The sequence below is a fragment of the Podarcis liolepis genome (assembly GCF_965112155.1).
Source record: "Podarcis liolepis genome assembly, chromosome: 2".
NCBI classification, from domain to species: domain Eukaryota; kingdom Metazoa; phylum Chordata; class Lepidosauria; order Squamata; family Lacertidae; genus Podarcis; species Podarcis liolepis.
The window spans coordinates 56,031,183-56,045,297 of NC_139555.1; the positions used below are offsets into that span (position 1 = coordinate 56,031,183).

Sequence of the window (14,115 nt, forward strand, 5' to 3'; positions counted from 1 at the left end):
TCATCCACCACAGCAGTTTGGGTCCCCTACCCAGTCTGCAAGCCACATTGGAATTGATCCAAATGATCCCCAATTGCATCCAAGGAATCCTGTTGCTGACTAGAAGGTGAACATACCTTGTGATCTCAGAAGACTAGGCCTCATGGCAAGTACCCCACCTTTTTGCCAGTTTCAGATATAAACACATGCCTTCTATATGGCAATTAAGCAGGTGTGTTTTGATGGAATCCATATTAAATCTCTTCCACCCCCAACACTTGCAGTTCAAAATGTCACTGGCCAAGGGACTCTTTTCTGCCACCAAATAATAATAATAATAATAAGCAGCAGCAGCAGCAGCAGCAAAAACCACCTCAATAAAATGACCATATACTTTAGGGGTCAGCAAACGTTTTCAGCAGGGAGCCGGTCCACTATCCTTCAGACCTTGTGGGGGGCCGGACTATATTTTGAAAAAAATAATAATGAACGAATTCCTATGCCCCACAAATAACCCAGAGAGGGATTTTAAATAAAAGAAAACATTCTACTCATGTAAAAACATGCTGATTCCTGGATCATCCACAGGGCAGATTTAGAAGGTGCCTTAGTTTGCCTAGCCATGCTTTACAGTTTAGAGCATCAGCCTCAAGTTTAAGTAATTTAGATTCTGGGAAACTATAAGCAGCCTGCCCACCCACCCTGTGACCTGGTTGCTTCAGTCAACATAGTTATCTGGTGCCAGATGGGCAGAACTTCATCTTTGTTTCACATAGATTTCTTTCCCCAGGCTTGCAGCAGCCCAGTTGCTTCCTCATGGCTTCCTTGCAGCGGGGCCGTTTATAAGAAATGGAAACAGCTCAAGAGCTCACTCGTCTGAGGGAGGGAGGGAGGAGGAAGTATAAATAACCCTGGGCTTTGACTCTCATTGCTGGAGCAGCTGGATGCATTTTGCGCTGACTCACCCACTGGCAGGGATTCAGATTCTAGTGGAAGGCACAAATGCATACCTCACACGGCCCAGCATTTGCTAAGGCAAATCGATAAGCCAGAGAAGCTGAAATTCTCCTCAGCTGATGGTGGTGGCTCAGTTCCTCCCCACCCTTTCTTTCTCCTCATGTTTCGTAGGTTTATATTTTAGTACTATGACTGGGGGGTGGGGGTGGATTGACTAGTAGGGCTTGTCTTTGTGGGTGGTATTCCAATAAGCTTTACTCACCATAGGCCCATTGAAATGAATTAACACGACGTTAGGGTCATTATTTTCAATATGTCTCCTCAGAGTAAAACTTAGGGTAGTTGAATGCCACACCCTGTCTCTTAAGCCATGCTCTCCAACATGATAGGAACATAGGAAGCTCTCTAATACTGAGCCAGATTGTTGGTCCATGTAGCTCAGTGTTGTCTCTACTAGAAGCGGTTGTCCAGGGTTTTAGGCAGGGACATTTCCCCAGTTCCACCTGGAGATGACAGAGATGGCTTTCTTTCTGCATGTACATCTTGCAGGGCAGATGTGCTGTCTCTGAGCTATGGTCCTGCCCCATACCCCTCCATCAAGAACAGTGGAGGTCTCTGCATGTATGGAGAGAAAAGCTAGGAAAATAGAATAATAATAATAATAATAATAATATTAATAATAATAATAACAGAAATGTTGGATTTAGAGGGTTGGGACAATGTTTTCAATTGGCACGGGTACTTAGGACATGATAAAGTAAAATCACATAAGGGATTCCTAAATTGTATGGTGTTTGGGAGAGAAACACACCTTTAATGGTTATGAAAACACCTTGGTGGCTCTCACCCATGGAACTGATAGCAGTCCACAAGAAAAACATGAGTAATGACTGGCCAACCTATAGGGATTTGGTAGAGGGAATAAGCAATTGCCCCAAATTTAAGAATTTTGAAGAAATTAAAAAGCCGGGATTAACTTGGTTAGAATTTCATCAACTGAAGGCCGTCTTTGAAAAAGATAAAAGATGGAAAGGTTTTGATAACAAAATATCAGATCTGGAGAAAGATATCTTATATAACAATCAAAAAACTTTATCCAAAATATATAGGTTATTGATAAATTGGCAATTGAAAGATGAAGAAATTAAGGACGTGATGAGAAAATGGGACCAGGACTTAGGTCAAGTGATCAAACTCGATAAATGGAAAGAACTATGGATAAAAAATATATAATTTACAGCTTGCTATTTAATAAGAGAAAACCTTATGAAAATGCAATACAGGTGGTATATGACCCCTGTAAAACTGGCAAACGTTAATAAAACCCATAATAATAAGTGTTGGAGGTGTAAAAACCAAGTTGGAACCTTCTACCACATGTGGTGGGCATGCCCAGAGATTAAAAAATTCTGGGGCATGACCTATGAGGAATTAAAGAAACTATTAAATACTACATTTTGTAAAAAACCCAAAGCATTTCTTCTGGGAATTCTGACAGACAATCTCCCCAAAGTAAATATAAGACTTTTTCTCTATGCTACGTCAGCAGCAAAAATATTGGTGGCTAAATACTGGAAGGAAGAGCACATACCCACCAAAGAGTAATAGTAGTGCAAGCTGTGGGAGTACTTGGAACTTGCGAAGCTGACAGATATAATAAGAGACAAGTCAAATAAGACAGTTAAGAAAGAATGGGAGTACCTAAATAAATATTTGATAAGTCAAGGTTCAGAAGTGAAGACCTGGTTTTGTCTAGAATAACTGCAAAAGTAAAAACACTCCCTGATACCAAGATGAGGGATGCACTGAAATACAGATAAGTTACCGGTAGTTTCAATTAGGAATAATGAACTGTTGTGAGACTGACGGAAGCCCAAAGAATGAAAGAACAAAAAAATGAAATAATGAAATATTTAAGAAACGTCAGTTTATTTGGAAAATGGATGACATGGAAGGGGTAATTGTTTAAAATATATGTGTTTGATCTGTAAAGTATTACCGTAGTTTAATAATGAATGACTTAATGTCATTTAATTTATGATTTTCTTTTTTCTTTATTAAGATTTAACTGTATCAGTGTATGTTATTTATTTATGTTTCTGTTTTTCTTTTTTCTTTTCATTTTCTCTTTTCTTCTTTCTTTGTAACCTTTCTTAATTTCCTTTTTGATTTGTACATATTTGCATTACAATTTTAAAAAGTAATAATAATAATAATAATAATAATAATAATAATAATAATAATAATAATAATTTGTTTATTAATACCCTGCGCAGTTGGCTGGGTTTTCCCAGCCACTCTGTGTGGCTCCCAGCAGAATAGTAAAAGCATGATAAAACATCAAACATTAAAAACTTCCCTGCCTTCAGAGGTCTTCTAAAAGTCAGGTGGTTCTTTATTTCCTTGACATCTGAAGTGAAGCTGTTCCACAGGGAGGGTACCACTACCGAGAAGGCCCTCTGCAGCATAAATTCTCAGGGCAGACTAACACTTGTGAAACTTAGGCTGTGTACACAGATGAGCGGGGTATAAATAAATTATTATTATTATTATTATTATTAAAGGTAAAGGGACCCCTGACCATTAGGTCCAGTCGTGACCGACTCTGGGGTTGCGGCGCTCATCTCGCTTTATTGGCCGAGGGAGCCAGCATACAGCTTCCGGGTCATGTGGCCAGCATGACTAAGCCACTTTTGGTGAACCAGAGCAGCGCACGGAAACGCCGTTTACCTTCCCACCAGAGCGGTACCTATTTATCTACTTGCACTTTGATGTGCTTTCGAACTGCTAGGTTGGCAGGAGCAGGGACTGAGGAACGGGAGCTCACCCCGTCAAGGGGATTCGAACCGCCGACCTTCTGATCGGCAAGTTAAACCACAGAGCCATCCGCGTCTATTATTATTATTATTATTATTATTATTATTATTATTATTATTATAGAATCAATAGAGATGGAATACTTGCTTTCCATCCACACACGCACACTAGATTTGCTTTTTTTTTTTTTTTTTGCCCCTGAGAAGCACTTCCTGAGAAACGGTTTCCATTCTGAAAATAAAAGCTCATTGCAGGTTGGTTCTTCATTAACCCACAGTGTGTCCATTTGAAAACAGATGTAGGCAGTCCTGGCAAAGGGGTGGGTGTGTAGCCACATCTGCCCAGTGGTGCTGTTGGTGGCATATACCAAGAGCACTACCATCATTTTCTTCTTCTTTCCCCCGGGACATGTGCAGGAAGGAAGAGGTGTGGCTAACTCAGTCAAGGAGAAAGTAACCACAGTCACCCTTGTGGACTGTAGAATCTGCAATCAATCTAGATTGAAAGAAGCATGTCATGGATAAACATGAGCAATTTTGGATTGAGAAAAACAATATTTTTGTGGTACAAACATATTAGTGTGTACGCTATCCAAGTTGGGGTTCTTTTGCACGTGTATATATATTGTTGTTTAGTCATTTAGTCATTTAGTCGTGTCCGACTCTTCGTGACCCCATGGACCAGAGAACGCCAGGCACTCCTGTCTTCCACTGCCTCCCGCAGTTTGGTCAAACTCATGCTGGTAGCTTCAAGAACACTATCCAACCATCTCATCCTCTGTCGTCCCCTTCTCCTTGTGCCCTCCATCTTTCCCAGCATCAGGGTCTTTTCCAGGGAGTCTTCTCTTCTCATGAGGTGGTCAAAGTATTGGAGCCTCAGCTTCAGGATCTGTCCTTCCAGTGAGCACTCAGGGCTGATTTCCTTCAGAATGGATAGGTTTGATCTTCTTGCAGTCCATGGGACTCTCAAGAGTCTCCTCCAGCACCATAATTCAAAAGCATCAATTCTTCAGTGACCAGCCTACTTTATGGTCCAGCTCTCACTTCTGTACATCACTACTGGGAAAACCATAGCTTTAACTATACAGACCTTTGTTGGCAAGGTGATGTGTCTGCTTCGTTTTGTTTTGTTTTGTTTGATTTTTTTTTTGCTTTATGTATACAGTGGTACCTCAGGTTACATACGCTTCAGGTTACAGACTCCGCTAACCCAGAAATAGTGCTTCAGGTTAAGAACTTTGCTCCAGGATAAGAACAGAAATTGGGCTCCGGCGGCGCAGCAGCAGCAGGAGGCCTCATTAGCTAAAGTGGTGCTTCAGGTTAAGAACAGTTTCAGGTTAAGAACAGACCTCCAGAACAAATTAAGTTCTTAACCTGAGGTACCACTGTACATAATTTGAAGGGTGAGGGATGTTTTGTTCAGACATCACAATCTTCTCTAAGGGTTATATCAAGGGGAAACCCATTCTTCCAATTTGCAGCCGTAACTGGCAGTGCGTAATGCTGATTGGCTGACTCCCTGTGACATCATGAAGTCACTTGTCTCACCCTCTTTCAAAGCAGTTTACGGAAAACTATTAAAATGTTATAAGTGTTGCGGAATTAAAAATAATAATAAGAAGAAACAAAAGGAGAGCCAACTAGGTGCAAATAATCTACATCACATATAGCAGACACAGTCACAGTGTCTATAGTCTGGATCTGCCTGGATTTTCCAGCCATCTTTATTTATCTGTCCTGACAGTTCCCCAGCACCATACCATGAAGGAACTGCTGTGTAACTTCCTTAGAAGCTGGGGTCTGAATAAATGTCCTCCTTTATTTATTTTATTATTTATTTATTTGGCTAATTTATATAGGCTGCTTTTTGAATTATGGTGCTGGAGGAGACTCTTGAGAGTCCCATGGACTGCAAGAAGATCAAACCTCTCCATTCTGAAGGAAATCAGCCCTGAGTGCTCACTGGAAGGACAGATCCTGAAGCTGAGGCTCCAATACTTTGGCCACCTCATGAGAAGAGAAGACTCCCTGGGAAAGACCCTGATGTTCCAATGTATATAAAAAAACCATAACGAAACATTAAATACAGTGGTACCTCTGGTTGCGAAGGGGATCTGTTCCGGAGGCCCGTTCGCATCATGAGCAGAACGCAACCCGCGTCTGCGTGTCTGCGCGTGCATGGGTTGCGATTCGCCGCTTCTGTGCATGACGTCATTCTGAGCGTCTGCGCATGTGCGAGCGGCGAAACCCAGAAGTAACCTGTTCCGTTACTTCCGGGTCGCCACGGGATGCACCCTGAAAAGACGTAACCTGAACTGAACGTAACAAGAGGTATGGCTGTACTTTTTAAGAAGCTTCCCTGTACAGGATTGCCTTCAGATGACTTGGGGGTTGGATAACTCCATACCCTCCAACATTTTGCCAATGAAAATAGGACCATCCTAACAAAAAGTGGAACATTCCAGGATCAAATCAGAGACTGGGATGGCTTCTCTAAATCAGGGACGTCTGTGGGAAATAGGGAGGGTCTGGTTTTAGAGAGGTGTGCATGGGGGGGGAGGGTTCAAGAGAAAGAGAGACCTAATTAATTAATCAGCTGTAATTAATATGTAAATGTATCCCATTCTATCTTTCTGTTTGCTGTGGAGAGGCGACTATATTCATACTACAGTACTTCTGTATGGATGAATTTTGCACTGGGACATAACAAGTCAGCAATGGAAGTGTTTACTGAAGGATACCCAAACCTCTCAAAATCAGTGTTTCCCTTCCTCTTTTGTTTTCATTTTTCTATTGAAAAACGACTCAGGGTAGCATTAAATATGCTCCCACCCTGGGTGAGATAATATACAGACTTGAGGCATGCATTTCCTAAATTCAAAGGAGATTGGGTCAATCCTCATTCATCACCAGAGGCTTTTTCTACTCTTCACAGTTCAGCTCAATGACATAGTGGGAAAATGGTAGAGTAGAAGGCATTCAACCACATTCTGAAGCCTTTGGGGCTGCTTCTTTCGATATTCAGAGATGGTGGGGTTTGGGGAGATGGATGGTCAGGCTGGATTTGGGCCTTGGAAGCAGACTAGAAAACCCTGGTATTGCCATTTGTTTTCTGACAAGGTTTTATGACTATGGGAAGATAACTGGGTCTTAAACAAAAAGCAGATTAAATACAGTGTCTGGGGCTCTGTAAATATTAGTAGCTTAAAACACATGTTTGCTTTTCCCTGCTGCGTTTTAAGTTGCATTTGCACATTACCGTACACACCATTGGCAGGGGTGCCTCCACCCAATGCACATTTCCTGTTCCTTTCCTGAAGCTGCACTTGCACGGTCATCTGCACATGTGCAACAGCTATCTCAAGACACCTCAGCTTAACTAACTGTGAAGTGAATGGGGCTTATGTTTTGAGATTGGAAACAGGGGCGAACGAAGGTGTCATGACACCTGGGGCAGGGTGTCGCTATGTAGGGCGCATGTGCAGCATCACTACGTACGAAGCATGTGCTGTACATAGCAACGCCACACATGCACTGTACATAGTGGTTTGCCACCGCCGGCGCTCCAGCGCCATACGGACAGTGCTGGGATCCTCTGCTCACAGCTGTAGCGGCGACGGAGGGATCCCGGCACCATCTGTACGGCGCTGGAGCGGCAGCACCGTCAAACCGCTATGTACAGCACATGCGCAGTGTCGCTACATATGACACATGCGTGTGACGCTGCACATGCGCTGTACATAGCGGTTTGCCACCGGTGCTGGGGTCCTCTCCTCACAGCTGCAGCCGGGAATGGAGGATTCTCCACATGCGACTGTGGCGGTGCGATGGCTGCTCACGCCGCAAGCCCCCGTGGGGTGCCTTCTTGTCACCCCCCGCAGACATGGCACCCAGGGCAAACGTTCCCTGTTGTGATGCCACTGATTGGAAGGGAGCTGGTTTGAGTAGGAGTGCATCAAACAGCAGTATTTCTCAAGAAACTACATGATAGATACAGATTTGTGGCGAATGTCGTGTATACACAGCTTCAGGCATCAGCAGTGGGAGTGCACTGAAGACCAAAGTGAAGGGTCATAATGTGTACACAGCCAAGGGCTGGCCCAGGACATTTTGCCACTTGAGGTAAAGCAAAACAAACAACAACAAAAAAACGCCACCCCCTCTGCCGTCACCCCTGCCTCTTCCGTCACCACCCCCAGCTGTTTCTTTTCTTTTTTATAATTTTCTTTTCATTTTTCATTTTCATTCATTACATACATCTCAAATTCTTAACATTTACTATGTATTCCTTCCTCCCTCCCCTCCTAGGCTTCCCCCAACTTCCACTTCTGGTTTGTTTGTCCTTTCACCCACTTTGCTGCCTCCTAACAGCAAACGTTATTAATAACATAGCATCAAACCTAAAAACATAAAAGTGAAAGTAAATACACCATAATATTTCTCTATCTTCTAAACGTTTTCTAATGTACTAAGAGTGTGAATGTTTATTTAAATCCTGCCATCAAGTCTATCAACTTTCTTTGTTTCTGCAAGCATAATATAAATGGTTCCCATTCTTTTTCAAAGTCGCTGTTGTCTTTTTCTCTTAGTCTGTCTGTAATTTTTGCCAGTTACCACCCCCAACTGTTTCCACTGCCCCTCACCTATCTGCTCTGCTGCTGCCTGAGGCAACTGCGGCAGCCTGGGAAATCCAGGCTAGAGAGGAGCTGGTGCGGGGGGGGGGGGTGCATGGTGGTGGTGGCAAGAGAGGAAGAAGTGGCTGACAAGTGCAGGAGGTGATGAGCATTGCACTCCTCAGGTATCTCTGGCTTGCCACCTGAAGTGACTGCCTCACCAAGCCTCATGGTTTTGAACCGCCAACCTTCTGATTGGCTGTGGTTTAACCCACGGCACCACCTACAGGCTCGCACACTTTTAAAATTATTATTCAGTGTAAGATATCCACTTGTATGGCTGCAATTCATAAAATGCGTGCCACTGCAGAACAGCTAATGTGACATTAAAATTAATAAAGCAAATACCAAAAGGCTCATAGTAGCCCAAAGAGTATGCTCTGTATGAGTACGTTCTGCATGATTCATACGCTGGCCTTTCATCCTTGCCATCAGCCTCTGCTGGAGTTGGGCAACTCGTTGCTGAGCCATCTGTGCATCGCGAACCATCCTCTGATCCAGTTAGTCCCTCTATATGCAGATACTGGTTATGTCAACAGGGTCAAGTTTCTGATGGCTTGTAATGCTTCCTATAACTATGGATTAACTTATTGTGAAACCCAAATTCTTCTATTTACCTCTACCCCCCCCCCATATTTTGCACTTAGACATTTGGGAGGGTAAGAGGAGTGGAGAAATCCAGAAAATGTTGGAGGGAAGGTGATTTGGGGACACAAACGGGGAGGTGAATTCAGGTTGGCTCGGAAATGAATATCTGAGCTACATCCCCATGTTTTTTCGGAAGTAGAATAATAGAAATATTGGGCCGTTCCAGTAAGAATTCTCAACAAGTGTTTTCCATAGTGTTTCCCCCTATTTTCCGTAACATAATGTCACAATGTATGGTTGCATAAGTTTTGTTTAAACTAAAGCAAAAGCTCTGGAGAACTGTGATTTAAACAAAACTTGATACATTGCCTAGTTCATCTTGCTTTCTTCTTACTCTTGCAAAAAACCACAACCCTCCACTGCAATCTATCCATTTAACTGACTAACCTTTGTTCTTTATGACATTGTCTGTTGCTGTACACCTGTATTGAAGCTACTGCATGGAACTGTACTAAAAGCTGGTAGTCTTTCAATTAATAAAAATTGTGCTCTAAAAAAGGGGGAAGGAATATTGGGCCAGATTCACCTGGCTCTGTTAGTGGAAGCCCAGCACTTTCCTGTTGGGTTGGAATAACGACAGACGAGTAGTAGGTGTCATGTGAGAGGTGTCTCTCGAGCAAGTCCCGAGGAGACTCTTTTATTGAATATTACAACATTGCCACAAAGCTGGGCTTCCACTAACGGAGCCAGGTGAATCTGAAGTTGATGGGCATTGCTATTCAAAGGGTGCCTGTGTGCTGTGATCGATTATGCAGGGCGGGGCTTACCTGGGGGAAGGAATATTGGGCCAGATTCACCTGGCTCTGTTAGTGGAAGCCCAGCTTTGTGTGCAAAGGGGTTGTGCAATGGGGTTTTTCCCAATTTCCTCCCACCATGCCCCCCCCAATTTGGTTCAGGCTGGGGGGAATTGGGAGAGCCCTTGGAACAGCGCACAGGGGAACAAGAGAGATAATTTCATCTGGCAAGGCAAGATGCTTGCACAGTCACCTTAGCACAACATTGAATTCTTCCATATGTGACAGCCCTTCACACATTTGAACATGGCTATACATCAGATCATTGGAGTCTCTTCTCTAAGCTAATGTGCCCAGTTCCTTTTACCTTTCTCACAGGACTGGGAGCTGAGAGACCAAACTTGTGAAGCAGGGAGCCTCCTACACTCATGGAGAGGCCTTGTGCATTTTAGGAGTGGGGCTTTCAAATTTCAGCAGCGCCCTGTGCAATGCTAAAATTCCATGCCCCCCCCTCGTTCCGTTCTACAGCATTGTTTTGGGGGCTTTTGTAGTGCAGTGTCCAGTGCAACCACACCGGTTGCAGCACCCTAAAACCAGCTCTGGATTTTGGGTCCAAGCGTAGTCATTCTTGCAGCCCCTCGTTGGCCGCTGAGCTAACTCCCGCTCAAAATGCCTGAAGAGGGTTCTTCTCGCTCCCACAGGAGGCAGTGCCAGTCAGCTCCTTAGGGGGACCTTTGACCATAAGGCTTTCACTGGCTACTGGACATGCTGGCTATCTCCATAGCTGGAGACCAGTGACACTTCTAAAGTACCAGTTGCTTGAGACCCCAGGAGGGGAGAGTGCTCCTGTGTTTGGGTCCTGCTTGTGGGTTTTCCATGGGCATCTGTTTGGCCACCATGCATAGGAGCCAACTCCCTTTGGGGTCAGTTCCCCACAAAGTTTTTTTTATTTAAAAAAAAAGTGAGGCAACACCCACGGGCCTGAAACCGCGGGAGGCAATTGGGGGAGCTTAGCCCAGCAGTTCCAACGCATTGGTTGATGGAACTGCTGGGCTAAACTGGATCAAGTCCCCACGAAGTTGATGGGCATTGCTATTCAAAGGGTGTCTGTGTGCTGTGATCGATTATGCAGGGCGGGGCTTACCTGATGCCCCCCCCCAATATTTTATTCAGGTTGATTCCTCTGTCACTGTGAGAACAGGATGCTGGACTAGGTAGGCCATTAGACTGCAAAATTATAGTATACTATAAGGTAAAGGGACCCCTGGCCATTAGGTCCAGTCGTGGCCGACTCTGGGGTTGCGGCGCTCATCTCGCTTTATTGGCCAAGGGAGCCGGCGTACAGCTTCCAGGTCATGTGGCCAGCATCACTAAGCCGCTTCTGGCAAACCAGAGCAGCGCATGGAAACGCCATTTACCTTCCTGTCGGAGTAGTACCTATTTATCTACTTGCATTTCATGCTTTTGAACTGCTAGGTTGACAGGAGCAGGGACCGAGCAACGGGAGCTCACCCGTCACGGGGATTCGAACCGCGACCTTCTGATCAGCAAGTCCTAGGCTCGGTGGTTTAACCCACAGTGCCACCCGTGTCCCATAATAAATATATAATATAATATAATATAATATAATATAATATAATATAATATAATATAATATAATATAATATAATATAATATAATATAATATAATATAATATAATATAATATGTAATCCGTAAGAGTCCTGTTCCTTCCGTTGTCACCTGTTGGGCAATGTGTCAGGCTGGGGTTTGGGGCTGGCAGGGCTTTTCCAGAGTCCCAAAAGTGGTCAAAAGATTCTTAAGCAGCGTCTGTATGTGTGTGTGTGCAGGGGCGCCGACTTATAAAAATTATTGGGGGGGCCCATACCGGGGTCCTGCCGCTGGTTCGCTCGGGTAGCCGGGAGAACGCAGTTCGAGGTGGCGGTGTTGGGGAGAGACCCTCGCTCAGGGCGCCACTAGACTTGGCGGCCGGCGGCCTATCTGGGGGGTTTTGGAGCGTATTTCGGCGGAGCGATTGGGGAGGAGGGGGCTTGTTGCCGGATTCTTCAGCTGAGCCGGAGATCCGCTGCTGGGGGTCCCTGGGCCGAGTTGTGAGCACGGCCTGCTGAAGGGAGATCCAGCCGATTGCGCGACGGGGACGGCCGGGGCTCTCCGGCTAGGGCGCGCGGCTGGCTGGCTGGCGAGGGAGCAGGTGGGGAGGAGGCGGGGGTCCTCACTCTCTTAGGAAACGCACCCGCGCGCCCAATTGCCACGAAGTCCGAAGGGTGCGTGTGTGGAATTAAAAAGCAAAAACGAGATACGGGCAGGGCAGGCAAAGAGTTTTCTGCAAGAGGATGGAGGGCAGGTTGAAGAGAAAATCACTCAGGATGAGACAGTCAAATCAGCCATGATAAAATGGGCTCAGGATATTGGGTATAACATCATGTTTGAGGATTGGGAAAGGTTATGGACCACTGGAATGAAATTCACGGCATGTAATGCCTTGAAGGAAAATATTATGAAAATGATTTATAGGTGGTACATGACCCCAGTCAAGCTTGCAAAAATATATCACCTGTCTGATAATAAATGTTGGAAATGTAAGGAGGCTGAAGGGACATTCTTTCACCTCTGGTGGACTTGTCCAAAAGTGAAGGCCTTCTGGGAAATGATCTATAATGAGTTAAAAAAGGTATTTAAGTATACCTTTCCCAAGAAACCAGAGGCCTTCCTCTTGGGCATTGTTGGCCAGAAAGTGTTAAAGAAGGATAGAACTTTCTTTATGTATGCAACTACAGCAGCAAGAATACTTATCGCAAAATATTGGAAGACACAAGATTTGCCCACACTGGAAGAGTGGCAGACGCAATTGATGGACTACATGGAACTTGCTGAAATGACGGGCAGAATCCGAGATTTGGGAGAAGAAACAACGGAAGAGGACTGGAAAAAATTTAAGGACTATTTACAAAAACAATATAAGTTGTATGAATGTTAAAAATTTACACGATTCGGAAACTATAGCTTCAGCAATTAGATTTGGGAAACAGGAAATTATATTTTAAGTAAGAAAAGGTCAAAATCTAAGGTAATACTATGTTTAATTTAAGATATAAGTAACTGATGAAAAGTATGTTAAATTTAGAGGTATAGTATTTGAAAAGTACAAAATAAGGTACGAAACAAGGTAATAATTTGCTGATATCTTTATTATAAAGAATGCAGGGTAAGGGAGATGCGAGGAAGTCCAGTTAGTTATATAAAAAATGTGTTGAATGGTTGGTTTTCTTTTCTTCTTTTTCTTTTTTTCTTTTTCTTGTTCTTTTACTTTTTTCTTCAGTGTATGTTTCTAACTTTGTATTTGAAAACTTAATAAAATATTTATAAAAAAAAAAGAAGAGAAAATCCTTTCGCTTTTCTGGGGCGCAGGGAAGTCTCAGAGCCGGAGGTTGGGGAAGGGACCCCCTTTGCTCTGCCCTCTTCTCCCGTCTTAGATTCGCATGGGGGTCCCCGCCCGAGCTTGCCTGGCCACCGGGCCACACAAGGGCCGCGCTCTACGCGGCGCACCTTGCTAGCCGCGCAACTGTCCTCCGCGGCTGCGGAGCGGCCCTGCGCCGGTGCCCAGCCCCTCTGGGCGCCTGCTGCGCTGCCAATGACAAGCGGGCGACGTCGCGGGCAGGGAAGGCGTCGCTTTCTTTCCCGATCCTTCATCCTCCCAGTCTTCCAGCCCTTTTTTGGGTTGGAAGCTCGTCTCGTTCGCCCTTCTCCTTTCTTCACCCTGCGCGCAATTTTCCTCCCTCGTCTCCCTCCCCATTTCTCCTTCCTTCCTGACTGACGGGCTTGGGCTCGGGCTCAGGCTCGGGCTCGGGCTTGGGCTTCGGGTAGGGCTCGGGCTCGGGCTCGGGCTCGGGCTCGGGCTCGGGCTCCGGGTCGGGCTCGGGCTCCGGGTCGGGCTCGGGCTCAGGCTCGGGCTCGGGCAGCCACAGCGTCGGCGGTGTTGGCGATCGGGCGCCCTATAAAAGCCGCGGACGCGCCCACCGCCGCCCGAGATTATTGGGGGGGCTGAGCCCCCCCAAACGAATTTTTGAGGGGGCTCGGGCCCCCTCAAGCCCCATGGAGTCGGCGCCTATGTGTGTGTGTGTGTGTGTGTGTGTGTGTCCGTCCCAGCAAAGTAGCTGGCGGCTGCCAGCCGGGGAACGGGGCGTGGGGGGAGGAATGGAAGCAGGACTTCCCCTCGCTCTAGCACTACAAGCGGCTGATTTCCCCGAAATGATGCTTCGCCGGCAGCATACTCCTTTCCGCGCTCTGA

General features: G+C 45.3%; 1 protein-coding gene across 2 annotated transcripts in view; it reads right to left on the reverse strand.

The window, feature by feature from the left end:
• RAD50 (RAD50 double strand break repair protein) overlaps nucleotides 1-14,115 on the reverse strand; it is a 133,567-nt gene that overhangs the window by 54,922 nt on the left and 64,530 nt on the right. The window lies entirely within an intron of this gene.